This window comes from Urocitellus parryii, chromosome 4, assembly GCF_045843805.1.
Source record: "Urocitellus parryii isolate mUroPar1 chromosome 4, mUroPar1.hap1, whole genome shotgun sequence".
NCBI classification, from domain to species: Eukaryota; Metazoa; Chordata; class Mammalia; order Rodentia; family Sciuridae; genus Urocitellus; species Urocitellus parryii.
In genome coordinates, this window is record NC_135534.1 from 105,357,554 (window position 1) to 105,372,083 (window position 14,530).

At 41.3% G+C, this 14,530-nt stretch overlaps 1 long non-coding RNA gene across 1 annotated transcript; it reads left to right on the forward strand.

Moving 5' to 3' along the window:
* The first annotated feature begins 9,775 nt into the window (after positions 1-9,775).
* On the forward strand, positions 9,776-12,807 carry LOC144254494 (uncharacterized). The gene is made up of 3 exons (XR_013343502.1): positions 9,776-9,861; positions 9,974-10,078; positions 12,782-12,807. It is a non-coding gene; the product is annotated as an uncharacterized LOC144254494 (long non-coding RNA).
* Positions 12,808-14,530: the final 1,723 nt, after the last annotated feature.

Here is a 14,530-nt window from a genome sequence, read left to right on the forward strand (position 1 = left end):
AAGTGGATAAATAGTGGTATCTCATTGTAATTTGAATTTGCATTTCCCTTAATATAATCATATTGAAAATATTCTTATATGCTTGTTGACTATTTATGTGTCTTCCTTTGTGAAATGTCTATTTATATCCTTTGTCCAATTTTCTTTGTCTTTTTCAATACCAGGGATTGAACCCAGGTCCTCGCACATGTTAGGCACCTGCTCTACCACTGAACTTCATCCCCAGCCCTTTTTATTTTTATTTTGAGACAGTCTTGCTAGGTTGTCCAGGCTGGTCTTGAACATGCCATCCTCTTGCCTCAGACTTCTGAGTTGTTGGGATTTCAGGTATGGGTCCTTTGCCCAATTTTTAATTGGGTTATTTGGCTTATTATTAATGGTAAGACTTTTTATATATTTAGGATACAAGTTTTTGTCAGATATATGAATTGTGAATCTTTTCTAGTCTTAGGCTTACCTTTTCATTGTCTTAAATCTTTCAAAAAGCAAAAGTTTTTTTTTTAATTCTAGCAAAGTCTAATTTATTCTCTTTTTTTCCTTTTATGATTCCTATCTTTGTGTCCTAAGATCTTTGCCTACTCCAAAGTCATAATGATGTCATCATCTCTTTTCTTCTCATAGTTTAAGCTTTTACATTTAGATCTGGCTCATCTCAAGTTAATTTTTTAAAAAAATATTTTTTAGTGGTTGATGGACCTTTATTTTATTATTTATTTATATGCAGTGCTGTAAATTGAACCCAGTGCCTCACACATGCTAGGCAAGCACTCTACCACTGAGCCACAACCTCAGCCCTCAGGTGAATTTTTATACATGATTTGCGATAAGGATTGAAGTTCATATTTTTTCCTTACAATATCTATCTAGTTTTTCCAAGACTATGTGTTGAAAAGACTATCTTTTCCCACATTGTACTATCCTAGCACCTTCATTGAAAATCAATTGGGGGCTGGGGATGTGGCTCAAGCGGTAGCGCGCTCGCCTGCCATGCGTGCGATCCTCGGCGCCGCATACCAACGAAGATGTTGTGTCCGCCGAGAACAAATAAATAAATATTAAAAATTCTCTCTCTCTCTCTCTCTCTCTCCTCTCTCACTCTCTCTTTAGGAAAAAAAAAAAGAAAATCAATTGGTTATATGTGTTAGGACCTATTTGGGGCCTTGCAAAATTGCTGAGTTATTCTGCTCTATTAAATTCCATTCTTATGCTAATTTCAGCAATACACTTTGAAATATCCCAAGGGTCAAGAACAAATCAGTGGAAATGAGAATATATTTTAAATGAACAAGTAAAACAAGCATTCTAAAATTCATGGAATGTTACATTTGTCTAATCCCAGTGATTCAGGGGTGTTACAAGTTTGAGGCCAGCCTCAACAATTGAGTGAGACCCTCAACGACGTAGAAAGACCCCATCTCAAAAGAAAAAATAAAAAGGACTTGAGATATAGTTCAGTGGTAAACTGTCCTGGCACCAAAAATAAAATAAAATTAAAATTAAAAATTCACAGAATATACTCAGAACAGTCCAAATGCATATACAGATGTTCTTTAATGTATGTCCTGACAACCCCATTTTGAATTGAAATATCTCTAGTCAAAAATACATTTAATACACCTAACCCACCAAGCACCGGGGTGAGCCTAGCCTGCCTTAAACATGCTCAGAAGATTTGCGTTAGCCTGAAATTAGACAAAATTTCTACACAAAGCCTGTTTTATGATAAAGTGTTGAATATCACACTATCCAAAAACCACCAGTAACACAGTACACTGTGCAGTTGTCAGTGGGGCTGGTACTCATTTCACTGGCTCAGGAAGAGATCAAAATTTTAAATTTGAACCAAGTGCCCTGGAATGTGGTTATAATCCCAGGGACTTGGGAGGCTGAGGTAGGATGATTACATATTCAAAGCCAGCCTCAGCAATTTAGCAAGGCCCTAACAAATTATGGAGACCTTGTCTCAAAATAAAAAAAGAAGGACTGGAGACTTAGCTCAGTAGTAAAGCCCACCTGGGTTCAATCCCCAGTACAAAAAAAAAAATTGTTTTTAATTTGAATATGGTTGCTACTGAATATGTATTGCTTTCATATTATCCTAAATTCAAAAAATCATAACTATAATAAGTCAGGGACAGTCCATATTAGGAAGTGATCTTCACATGGAGAAATCCAAGGGCCCACATACCCTTTCCAGTAATTCAATTAATTAGTGCAAGCAACAACCTCATAAAACCTTTCCATCCTTTAAGAAAGAGCATTTCCCCACTAATTTTATGAATCTAGTGCAAACTTGATACCAAAACTAAACAAGGATATTCAAGAAAAGGAAAATTACAGGCTAGTATCACACATGAATGTGCATGAAAAATATTAAAAGAAATATTAAAAACAAAACATAGTAGTACATAGAATTTATTTATAGGATTTATTTCAGGAATATAAGGTTAGTTTAACATTAGAAAATCAAGCAATATACTTTACCAATTCATAGAATAAAGTAGAAATATCATTGATTACCTTATAGCAAAATGGCATGTAATAAAGTTGACAACTGTATGTGATTAAACTCTTTGCAAACCAGAAAGAGAATGGAACATGTGTATGTATGCACACTAGGGATCAAATCCAGGAACCTGTGCATGCTAGGCAAGTACTCTATCACTGAGCCACATTCTCATCCCTAGAAGTGACTTTCTCGATATCCTAAAGATATTTCTACAAAAAGAATAGGGGAAAACCTACATCAAACGTCATATCTAATGATGAAATAAGATCTGAAATGCGACAGGAATTCCTACTCTAATCATGTTATTCAACATGTGGTATAGGCAAGAAAAAAAAATTAGACTGGAAAGTTTCTCAGATGACATGATTCTGTATATAGGAAATCCAACATCATTTAGAGGTAAACTGAAAATTAGTAGATGAATTTAGCAAAGTTGCTATATTTAAGGTCAACATATTAGAGAGAGATTTGATCATTGTTATGGTTTGGATATGAGGTATCCCTAAAAAGCTCATGTGTCGGATAATGCAAGAAGGTTTAGAGGCAAAATGATGGGGTTATGAGAGTCTTAGCTTAACCAGTGCGTTGATCCCCTGGATGGTAACTGTAGGTAGGGGGTGTGATTGGTGGAGGTGGATGCCTGAGGAAATGCCTTTGTGGTATATATTTGGTCCTTATTGAGTGGAGCTCTCTGTCTCTGCTTCCTGGTGTGATGTTCTGAGCTGCTTCCCTCTGCCATACTCTCCTGCCATGATGTTCTGCCTCACCTTGAGCTCAGAGCAATGGAGTGGCTATCTATGGAATGAGAACTTTGAACCCATGAGCCCCAAAATAAACTTTTTTTCTTTAAAATTTTCTAGTCATCTGTTTTGGTCACAGCAGCCAAAAAGCTGATTAAAACAATCAGAGGAGAAAAGCCAAAGGGATGATATAGAATAAAGGATTTATTTTAGAGGTTTGACCTTATACAATTGGGAACTGATAAAATAGTGTCTATTTGGCTGCTTCTTCTGCAACTGGTGCTGAGCAGTGACCAAGAAGATGGACATGAACTGGGAAAGAGAAAGGACAACTGGAACCCACAAGGATATCTCTGGAGGCTATTTTTTTCTTGCTGTCACCAGAACTCACATAAGCCTTATCCAGTCTCCAAGCTTCCAGCCTCAATGTCATAGATGGCCTGTCGTGGAACCACAGTTACTTTGGCCCAGTATATGAAGGAGCCAAAGAAAAAGATCCCTCAGAAACTTAAGCAAATGTGCATCTAACTGCTACCCAGACCAACAAGGCAAGCCAGCAGATCTGCAAAAACTAACTTGAGCTACAAAAATTCCTCACCTATGTCAATCTTTTGAGTAAGCATAGCTACTACTTTACTTTTGCCTTGGGCAATTGGTGCAATGTTCTCCCATGGCTGACCATAACCAGAAATCTTTACTCGCAGTATGCAGAACTTCAATTTATTTCTATACAACTTTTATCAAATAGGATATGAAAAAATTTTAAATATCATTTATAATATCATCAAAAACATAATATGCCTAGGCCTTATTCTAACAAAAGGGATTCAAAAGCTCTACACAGAAAGCTATAAAACATTAAAGACATGAAAGACTTCTAAATAAATGAAGGTTCTAGGTACCATGTCCATGGAACTGAGGACACAATACTATGAACATGTCAATTTCCCCCAAACTTATTTTCAGATTCAATGTAATATGAATAAAATTTCCAAAAACCAAATCTTGACAACTGTTTTAATTATTGGAATGTGACAAGCTGTTTCTAACTTTAAATGGAAATGCAAAGGGCTGAAAATGCCAAAGGAGAACAAGAAAGAGAAGAAGAAGGGGTTGACGAAAGAGAGGAAGAGGAGGAAATAACAGGTTCAGATCAATTAATCACTAAATTACTTAAGAGTTCAAGGCCCTCCTTCCTCAGCAGCATGTAAAGAAGACCTCATCTTCTACAGTCAGAAGGCAGACTGAGCCCCCATACAGGTTTGTTGTTGGTTTGTTTTGTACCAGGGATTGAACCCAGAGGTACTTAACCACTGAGCCAAAACCCCAGCCCTTTCTATTTTTTTCATTTTGAGACAGGGTCTTGCTAAGTTGCTCAGATTGACTTTAAACTTTTGATCCCCCTGCCTCGGCCTCATAAGCTGCTGGGATCACAGCCATGTGCCACCACATCCAGCCCTACACAGGTCTTAATTGTAAAAGTAGAATTTCAGAGGAGAGATTCAAATCTCAGCCTAGAAAAGTTGCTTATGCCAAAGTCAGAGGCATAATAAGGAAGAACAAGGACCCTGAGACTGGTCAAATATGATGAAAATCCTTGATCCTCCTGATTCCCCTGAACCTTTAGCCCTGCAGAATTAGCTCATTTATTCAGAGGCCACATATAAGTAGCTGATTTGTAAGACACCATTAGCCCTCCTTATGATCTACCCTCACTCCTCTCTTGGCCACCAGATCAGTCACTAGAGTTAAATCTCAAGATGACTCTACTGAGGAAGTGCTGGACCTGCTAGAAGAGAGAGATTAACGTGCCAGAGCACTTGCCAGACCTGGATGACATGTAGTGGCAAGAACTGGGAGCTTCTGCCTGTGAGTGGCACGCAGATCAAGTTGGGAAGAATGTAAAGCTGGGTAGAGGAGGCTTTATTACTGTGGGCCACTTTTATGAACCAGGATGCGACTGGGAGGCTGATCTAATAGCTGCTAGTTAGGCTCTTGGGAAGTTTGGTTACAGTGGTGGCCCATAGTAAATGAAGCAGAGAGTCAGAATTGCTACAGCAAATTGTGGACCAAGTACTAAAGAGGCTCAGAGAACAGTCCATGCTAGGATGAATCCTCTGCATAAGACCAGAAAACCCACCATCCGACTTTGTCCCTCAGGGGGTTACCTAGGGAATTTGCCAAGTGCATTCCAGTGAGAGGGCACTAGTATTGTTAAAAGGCTCAACATTGGCCATGTTCTGTAGGCCAGATGCTCTCCTAGGCCTAGTTCCCTAGTTTGCAACGGGAATGATAGGGTCCCAAGGAGAAGAGGCCAGGTGGCAGCACTAACTTCCATAGAAAGATGGCCAAATTGTCTAACTGCCAGCCACGAGGCCTGATTCACAAGGATCTATGGAAATAGCTGATAGGTTATGGTAATCCTAAAGTCAGTGTGTCAGATTTAGCAAATAAAAATTTAGGCCATGGATGGTGGTGTGTGGTAGGACACTTGCCTAGTATGCCTGAGGCCACAGATTCAATCCCAGGACTAGAAAAACAAAAATAAACAAACATATATATGTATTTAATTTGTATAAAATATTTGAGTATTTAATATAGTTAAATATATGTTTGATTTCAGATAAAAAAACAAGTGATTTTTTAGTATAATGACATTCCCAAAAGAATCCAAGAATGGACAAACAGATGGCTGAGGTGAGTTTCCCCAGTGGGAAGTCACAGTTTCCTTTTGAGTGTCCAGAACTGAGTCAATTCTTACACCAGGACCCATCAACAAAACTAAAGGCCAGATCCCCATAGGTCACTTCAACACAATGGCATGTGTATAAAATATAGTAGTGATCCCACAGTGTCCTCCCCTGCCAGAGGACCTAGCAGGGTCCATATACTGGTAGAAGCTGAGTGGCTATGGGACATGGACTAATCATTAATCCAGAACTGCCTATTATTAACTGGGCACTGTCAGACCCATCAAGTCATAAGGTCAGATGGGCGGAGTGATAAGATGGAGTGAATACAACCCAGATCAAGCATGAATGAGGGTAGAAGCTGTAGCACTGGAGTAGCTGGTCCTGACGCCTGTGCTGCACCACTGCTTCACCCTTGGCTCCGCCTATGTGGTGGGCTGCACCAGCTGACAACAGAGAATAAAGCCTAAGCTTTGCCAACAGATCAGCTCAGTGTGTGGATGCAAGCCAAAAACAGAATGCTATAGGCCCGCAGCGCCCACCCAGGGATGGCCTTGAAGACAGCAGTAAGGGGAATTTCTCCCAAAGGTCAGAGTATCTAGCATCTCACCTGGTCATCCACTTTATTTGGAAAGAGAAGTAGCCTAATGTTAGAATATATAGATTCATGGGTTGTGGTGAATGACTTAATTTATCAGTCAGGAGCCTGGAGCAAATAACAGAGAAGTCTGGGAAAGGGACATATTATGAAGTGTGAAGGTCTTTGTGTCACATGTTAGAATCCACCAGAAAACATCTATCATGGAAAATACCTACAACAGGAAGTAAAAGAAAATAATTTGGCAAGTTAATGTCAACTAGCCTCTGTCCAGAGCCATCTCAACACTGGAACCATGGGAATAAGAATGTAGTCACCATGGTGGCAGTGGTGTAGGTTATGCCTGAGGATGGCAGTGTGGGCTGGCCAAATCTGACCTACCTACTGCCACTGTTACAACTGTATCCAATGCTGAGTCCCTGATTTGGCATCATCCTGGAGGAAAATAACCAGTCGCTTCTTGGTAAGTGGATTATAATGGATCTTTCCAAAGTAAACCTGGAAAAGTCTCAATTCATTTGATGGGACACATCAATTCATTTGACATAATCTGGGTATGGGTTTGACTTTCTTGCCTGCAGTGCCTCAGCTAGCTCTACAATCCAAGAGTTCACATGCTGCCTGATCCAACATTACCAGATCTTGCATACATCAAAACAGAACAAGGGACCCACTTCCAACAAGGTGTCTGTGGACATATGACATGGGATCCTCTGGTGCCATGCTGCACTGAAGCTGCCAACCCAATAGATCAGTAGAGTAGCCTTTTGAAGACATAACTAAGGTATCAACTCAATAACACCCTTCCAGGATTGGGCACTATCCTTTAGAATATATTATCCTGAACTATCCATCTTAAACTAATGACTGTTGTAAGGTAGTGTGTCTGCAGGAGGTAGAATACATGTGTCCAGGATCGAGGGTCAGAAGTAGAAGCACCCATGCTCGCCATTACTCCCGGTGACCCACTTAGGACATTTATACTTCCCCTCCCATAACTCTAGGCTCAAGTTTCTAAAGGCCACGGTTTCCAGAGGCAGATGCTTGCACCACAGCAAACAGCAAAATTCCTAATAACTTTAAGAGACCTGTAGAAAAAAATTTTTTTTACCCTCTCAATAGAGTGCATCTCTCCTTATCATCAGGAGGCAGGGCCACAGGGATCAGGGGAAATAGACAGCACCCAAGGGCTCTCTGGAACACGTCTACAATGTTGACAGTAAGTGGGCAATCAGCAGCCACAGCTTGAAAGCCTGTGGGGACCAGGGGCTTAGACGCCTCCAGGTCTTACCTTAGGTCAGCGGAGGTGCCAGCTGGGGGCTGGGAATCATCCAAACTGGATAACAAAGAAAGGAGGTAACAAGGATCAGATGGAGACCCCCGCCCCGCCACCGCCCGAACAGCTATGGGAGTACAACTGTAGCTTGTCCCACTAACTGCTTTTATAAGCTTCTCCAGCATAGAGATCAACCAGGATCCTTGAAGGGCTGTTTATGGATGGAGTAAAATTATTATAGGAGCAAATGGCTCTGAACAATGCAGGAGTGAATCAGGGGGAGATGGTGTGGCACCACCCAGGCTCCCCTTTAGGACTGTCCCCTCCCCCATACGCTGGGATCATTGTGCCGTGAGAACTCACAGGTGAGCCTTGTCAGGTACCAAACTCAGGAGAAGCAGCTGCTTCGCCCCCCTTTGCATCCATCTCTGGGAACAAACAGTTCCCATCCAAAGACTGGATGGTGTGCTCCTCACCCAAACCCAGGACAGTTTTAAAAGGTCCTCCCAGCCTGAGAAGCCATCCTGTTCTGGACTCGCCTTTTCTCTTCCTCATCTCCTGGCTTCAGACATGATGCTCCTCTGGACATTTGCCTGTCCTCCTCTCGACCTGGTTCATTCCTGTTCATCCTCAAATTTCAGCTTATATGTCACCTGCTCAGAGAGACCTCCTCCCCCAGACCCTCTTGGGTGCCCCCTGTCACCCCCACAGCACTAGTGTGTCCTCTTTCTTAGTATCATTCTCCTGAAGTGATCTGATTCCTGATCACCTTACTTTCTTCGTCCACAAGGACTACAGATCTCATTCCTGCTGTCTTACCATCACCAAGCACAAAACAACAGCACAGAAGGCACTAAATATTTACCAAGTGAATTTTGCCAAAATGTTTTCTAGTGTCCTAGCTCTGTAATCTGCAACAAGTTAGATGATCTGCTTGAGACTAGGTTCCTTCAAGTTTGAAATGGGAATAAAAATAATACCTACTGCTGGGCATGGTGTCACATGCTTGTAATCCCAGCCACTTAGGAGGCTGAGGCAGGAGCCTCACAAGTTCAAAGCCAGCCTCAGCAATGGTAAGGTGCTAAGCAACTCAGTGAGACCCTGTCTCTAAATAAAATACAAAAATAGGGCTGGGGATGTGACTCAGTGGTTGAGTGCCCCTGAGTTCAGTCTCCAGTGCCTAATAATAATAATAATAATAATAATAATAATACCTTCCTTGGAGGGTTTTTGTTTTTGTTCTTGGTGTTAGGGATTGAATGCATGGGCACTTTATCACTGAGTACATCCTCAGCCCTTTTTGGTTTGAGACAAGTTCTCACTAAGTTCTGAAGGTCTTGCTAAGTTTCCCAGGCTAGACTCAAACTTGCAATACTCCTGTTTCAGCCTCCCAAATCACTGGGGTTACAGATGTGTGCCACTGCACCCAGCTGGAGGGTCATTTTGAGGATTAAATGAGATGTATCAGTAAAGCCCTGAGCATAGTGCCAGGATATAGTAAACAACTCACACTTAGACAAGCAGATTTTGAGGCTGCTACTCTTTACTCTTTCTAATATTGAGTATTATGTTTTATTGTTGTAAAGGTAACACAAGGAAACAGGGTTTATCATGATTTCACACCAACACGTATTTTCAAGCCAAAAGCTCTTGTTATAATGGATGGCTCCATCCTGCAACTCCATGCCAGGGACACCACAAAGAAAGCAAATGTTCGGTGCTTCTCTCGCTTCCTGTAACAGTTGGTGGGTGGGTGGGGCGGATATCTGAGAAAGGCACCCTGAAGGTGGAGGTACTCCACACGTGGCCCAGGCAACTAAATGGCAGGGTTTCTCACAGCTCCTTCAGGATTTGTCTCAAGTCCTCTTGCTCAACCTTAGGAGAAGTCTATGAGGCCCAGCTTTCCTTGGCCAGTCCAGGTGGAGGCCTCTGCCTCCAACATTTCCAAGTGACGTAGAACCACAGACCCAGAGGCCCCTCTGCACTTCCTGTGTGGTGTTCAGAAGCCCGCCTCCCCTCTCAGCCTCAGGTGCTTGCTTCAGAAAATGGTGAGTCTCCTCATATAGTGCCTCCCTTTTTCATCCCGGCATTGAGAACAATGACTCTAGGGCCCTTATATCCAGCAGATGTTTTGAAGACATCCTCTGGTTTCCTTTTCAGAAGTAATAAGCTGACTCTTCACCGTCTCAGTAGAGTGAGTGTCCAGTGAGAGAAGGATGCAGTCAAGCACTCTCTGGGGAGTTCTGGGACTCTGCCTCCTATCAGGTAAGTAGATTAGAATAAAGAAGGGTGGTGTTTCTCCAGTCCACTGGAAGCCTCAGAGACTTACTCGTGCAGCCCAGTCATACCAAAGAGCCTCATTTACCAGAAGATGTAAGGGACTGTGCCATCGAAAAGAAATGTGCAGGTGCCTAGGGCATCATTCAGGGAATAGCCAGGGAGAAGCAGTTGACAAGATCATATCAGTTGAGAGCAAAAAGGTCTCTCTGCCAGCAAGAAGAAGCCCACCCCAGTTCTTACTAAGCCCTTAAGAACTAACACAAGACATTAGAAGAGCTAAGCCCCAGCCTTTGTTTTGGGGAAATCAGACAGTGAAACCCAAACTCTGCACATAGTAGAACAAATTTAGTACCTTTGAAACAAACACCTCACAATTTTCAGTCCTTTTTGGATGCCCAAGAGCTTTGAATTAGTTTAGTCTGTTTTGAAACAAGGCAGGACATGAATTGATAAATAACCGAGAGCATTTGCATATCTCATGAGATAAATAATACAAAAAAAGTTGCCATTTATTGAGTGTCTGTACCATACAAAGAAAACTCCATTATACGCATTAACTGATTTAATCCTTACCTCCACCTTGGAGGAAAGATGTTATACCCTCTATTTTATGAAGAAATTAATACTCAAAGAAGTTAAATAACATTTAAAACCATACTGTTAGTAATTGCAGAAGCTGATCCAAGAAATCAGGACTATCTGTCCACAAGGCCTGTGCTCAGAATGGCCGCATTGTATGAGGCAAAATGGCTCCTGATAGTTTTATTTCGAAAGCCTAGGAAATACTGTCTCAGCTGGGGCTCCTAACTCAGAGCCACAGCCATAGTATCTTCACTTCCTGCTTCATCTTGGGTTGTTTTCTTAAGGTTGAACACAAAAATCACCTGGGAACCCTGTTAAAATGCAACTTCTATTTCAAGAGGCCTGGAGTGGAGACTGAGAATGTGGGCATTATGAGAATGTGCCCAAAATGTTCTTGTTACCGGACTGCTGGGCCATAGGCCCAACTCTGGGGGTCCCAACAAATCAGATCTGGCCACCTGCCCCAAAAAACAAATGGAAAAAGTAATGATGAAAAGTAGAAAAGGAACTGTAATCAATATGGCCATATTGGGGAGGCAAATGGGATCAAGCTTCCCAGTCCTGTCTTTGGGATACATGAGTGTTAGGTTTAAACAGAAGAAAAACTGAGGCAGTGGACAAGTAGTATGCAGAATTAAATAATCTTGGTTAAACTGTGTCCTGGTTGATTATTATCTCAGTTCTGGTTCTACAAGGTGGCTCCAGAGAAGTCCTTGTCTCTTGAAGAGACAATCTCCCTTTGCTTCACAGGATGTTTATCAGACCATGATCCTGGATAGGGGTGGGGACAATTCAGCTCCCAGGAGATGATTGCTCTTGCTTCAGGGTAGGGGGACAGTCTCATCAGGAAATTATCTGCCTTCAATTTTTCACTATTCCTGGAATGTCTAGGAGAATGACTGGAGACTTCTACTCATTGCTCCAGGGAGTCTGGAACAGGAGCTTTTTAAAAGCCAGCAGTTGAATGTCCCTGAAAATCTTAAAAATACCTTACTTACCTTTATTTTGGTGTCTTCACTCTTGAAGGGGAGAGAATGCCAGCTTGAGATGAACACTCCTTAAATGATTAACATACCTATGTGCAAAATTGAGCAGGATTCTAACACAAAAGTTAATAAATAAAACTGGAGCTGGGCACAGTGGCACATGCCTGTAATCCTAGCAGCTCACGAGGCTGAGGTAGGAGGATCACAAGTTCAAAGTCAGCCTCAGCAAAACAAGGCACTAAGCAATTCAGTGAGACCCTAAATAAAATACAAAATAGGGTTAGGGATGTAGCTCAGTGGTCGAGTGCCCCTGAGTTCAGTCCCTGGTGCCAAAAAACAAAAAACAACAACAACAACAAAAAAAAAAAATACTGGATACTAAATGAAGGTAACTTTTAGTTACCCATAGGCCCAAGTGAAAAGTCAGTACTTTTTAGCAAAGGCAACCTATCTAACTAAGTACCCGTTATTCTCTGGGGATTAAAGAGTATCTCACCCAACGTAGAGGCTATTGGTGAACAGAAAACTCTCAGGCAGTGCCAGGGAAACTGGTCACTGTAATGAATCTAAGTCATGGTTAAGTGACGGGATTTGGGAGAGTCCAGAGGAAATGTGATCAGGCTCTTCAATGCATAGGCTCTAGGTTATGAGTGACTGGGGTTTCAAATATTTCCACTTGTCTCTAGCAGAAAACAAATGGAAAAACTGAGCCATCCAACAAGCAGAAGCCAGAAATGGAACAAGAATCCCGACGTTTGTAGCCAAACAAAAGCTCATTTTTTTTTCCCACAGTCAGAGACCAGTATCAAAATGGAGGCTTAGTTGCAAAATTCTTTTGCTATTTCTCTTGTCAGACAAAAAGCAGCCTCAACTTATTCTAACTTCTGTTTGTTGAATATTGTGTTGTCATGTTTAATGCTGGACGGTTCCTTTCTCTTTCTTCCCAAATTGACTGGATCAATCCCCAGCAGTAAAAGGCACTTTTCTAAAGTGTAGACGCCACTGAGATCATACAGTGGCTGGAAAGAACTTTAGATGGTCATTAATATAATTCCATTATTTGGAATTGCATGCACTCACAATATTTTCTAACTCATTTTTGTAACTATTTATTTTCCAGTTGGTGCTTGGGGGCAGGAAGGTAAGATATGCTCTCTTCACTATGAAATCAATCCAGGATTCTTAGTACAATTGTCTGCTGACAAACAATGTTTCAGTCAACAACTAACAGTATATACAATAGAGGCCCCATAAGATTGTAATGACTCTGAAAATTCCCTATCACCTAGTATTTTTACTATACACTTTCTGTTTAGATGTGTTTAGATACACAAATACCACTGTGTTGTAGCTGCCTATAGTATTCAGTAGAGTAACATGCTATACTGGTTTGTAGCCTACAAGCAATAAGCTACACTTTATAACCTAAAATGTATAATAGCTGTACCATCAAGGTTTGTGTGACACTCTACGACATTCATATAATGACAAAATCATCTAACATCATATTCTCAGAAACCAACTGTATTTGTGAGTGGAGAGCTTCCTCTTGGCCTCCCACAGAGCTTCCTCAGAGACCAGTGAAAGGGTTTTCTACTATTCTCTTTTGCCTTTTGCTGATGAAGCTAGCCCAGAATAGGGAATCAGAGATTATCGTAAGAAGCCAGTCTTGATTCCAAAAAAGAATTGAGACTGTTAAAATAAGTTGAAAATACCCACAGTTTTCTTTTGCTAGCCTCTCCTATTTGATGTGCGATTTTGTAAAGAATGTGTGGCTGGCCAGAATGCATGCCCATGGTTGCCTGGATCAATCTCAGGGCAGCATTTTGCTGCACATTCAGAATCACATCTGAATACTCTGAATGTGTGTGCCAGGTGTGTCTTTGTGTGCACATGCATACAAGTGTACCGGGCCTGGACTTACTTTCTCAACCACAGCAATAGAGTCCATAGTGTCCCAATACTGGAAAAGTCTGTTCAATAGCTCCTCCAAACTGAGGGAACAGCTACTGTGTTCAAAAGCAGAAATTGTGCCAGTCTACTTTCCACTGGGCTGCCTGACTTGTGGTGTCCTTGGCAGTCATTTTTACAAATGGTCATTAGGTATTTAAGGTAGAAGTAAGATCCAAGACAGCTTGTGATACATAGCTGAGAGACTTGAAGATCCTTTGCTTTCTGGCAATTGAGGGAAGAGTCCTAACCCTTGAGGTCAGGGCTTATCTTAGTTGCTGATAGGAATGTCACTCATGGTTTCTTATCATTTCTTTTTCAGCTGAGGAAGAAAATGGTAAGGGCATTTTTCTTCTGTACAACCTGTTTTCAAATGTGAAACAACATGGTCATAGAGAACACCCTCAGTAGTAAACAGTAAGAGCCAGAACCAGTAGCAGGAAAAATATAATCACCTTTCGATGGGATCTGTATGAGATATGCCTGTCTTTGTTGCTAGCTGTCATGCTGGACTATAATAGCTATGCATGTATATATCCGTCCCTGAACTTACTGCTACAGAAAAACACACATCTGGGCGTGGGTTGGAGCATCCATGGATTTTTGTACAAAAATTTATCCATGAGTTTGTTTACCTGGTCCAATGTCTAGTCCACAGAAGGTGCTCAGTGAATATTTTTTGAATGAGTAAATGAACAAAAATATAAATGCTTTGCTAATTCCTTCTCCTCGGGGATCCACATGTCTTATATGGAAGACCAAAAAAATTATATTAAAGTGTGTTGTATGCCATGATATGGGTAGATACAGAGTAAAATGAAGTATAAAGAGAGGAATGGTCAACTCTGCAGAATGTAATTGAAGAAGGCTCCCTGGGGGTGGCAATTCTTGAGCTGAGTTTTAAAGGATGAACTGGTAT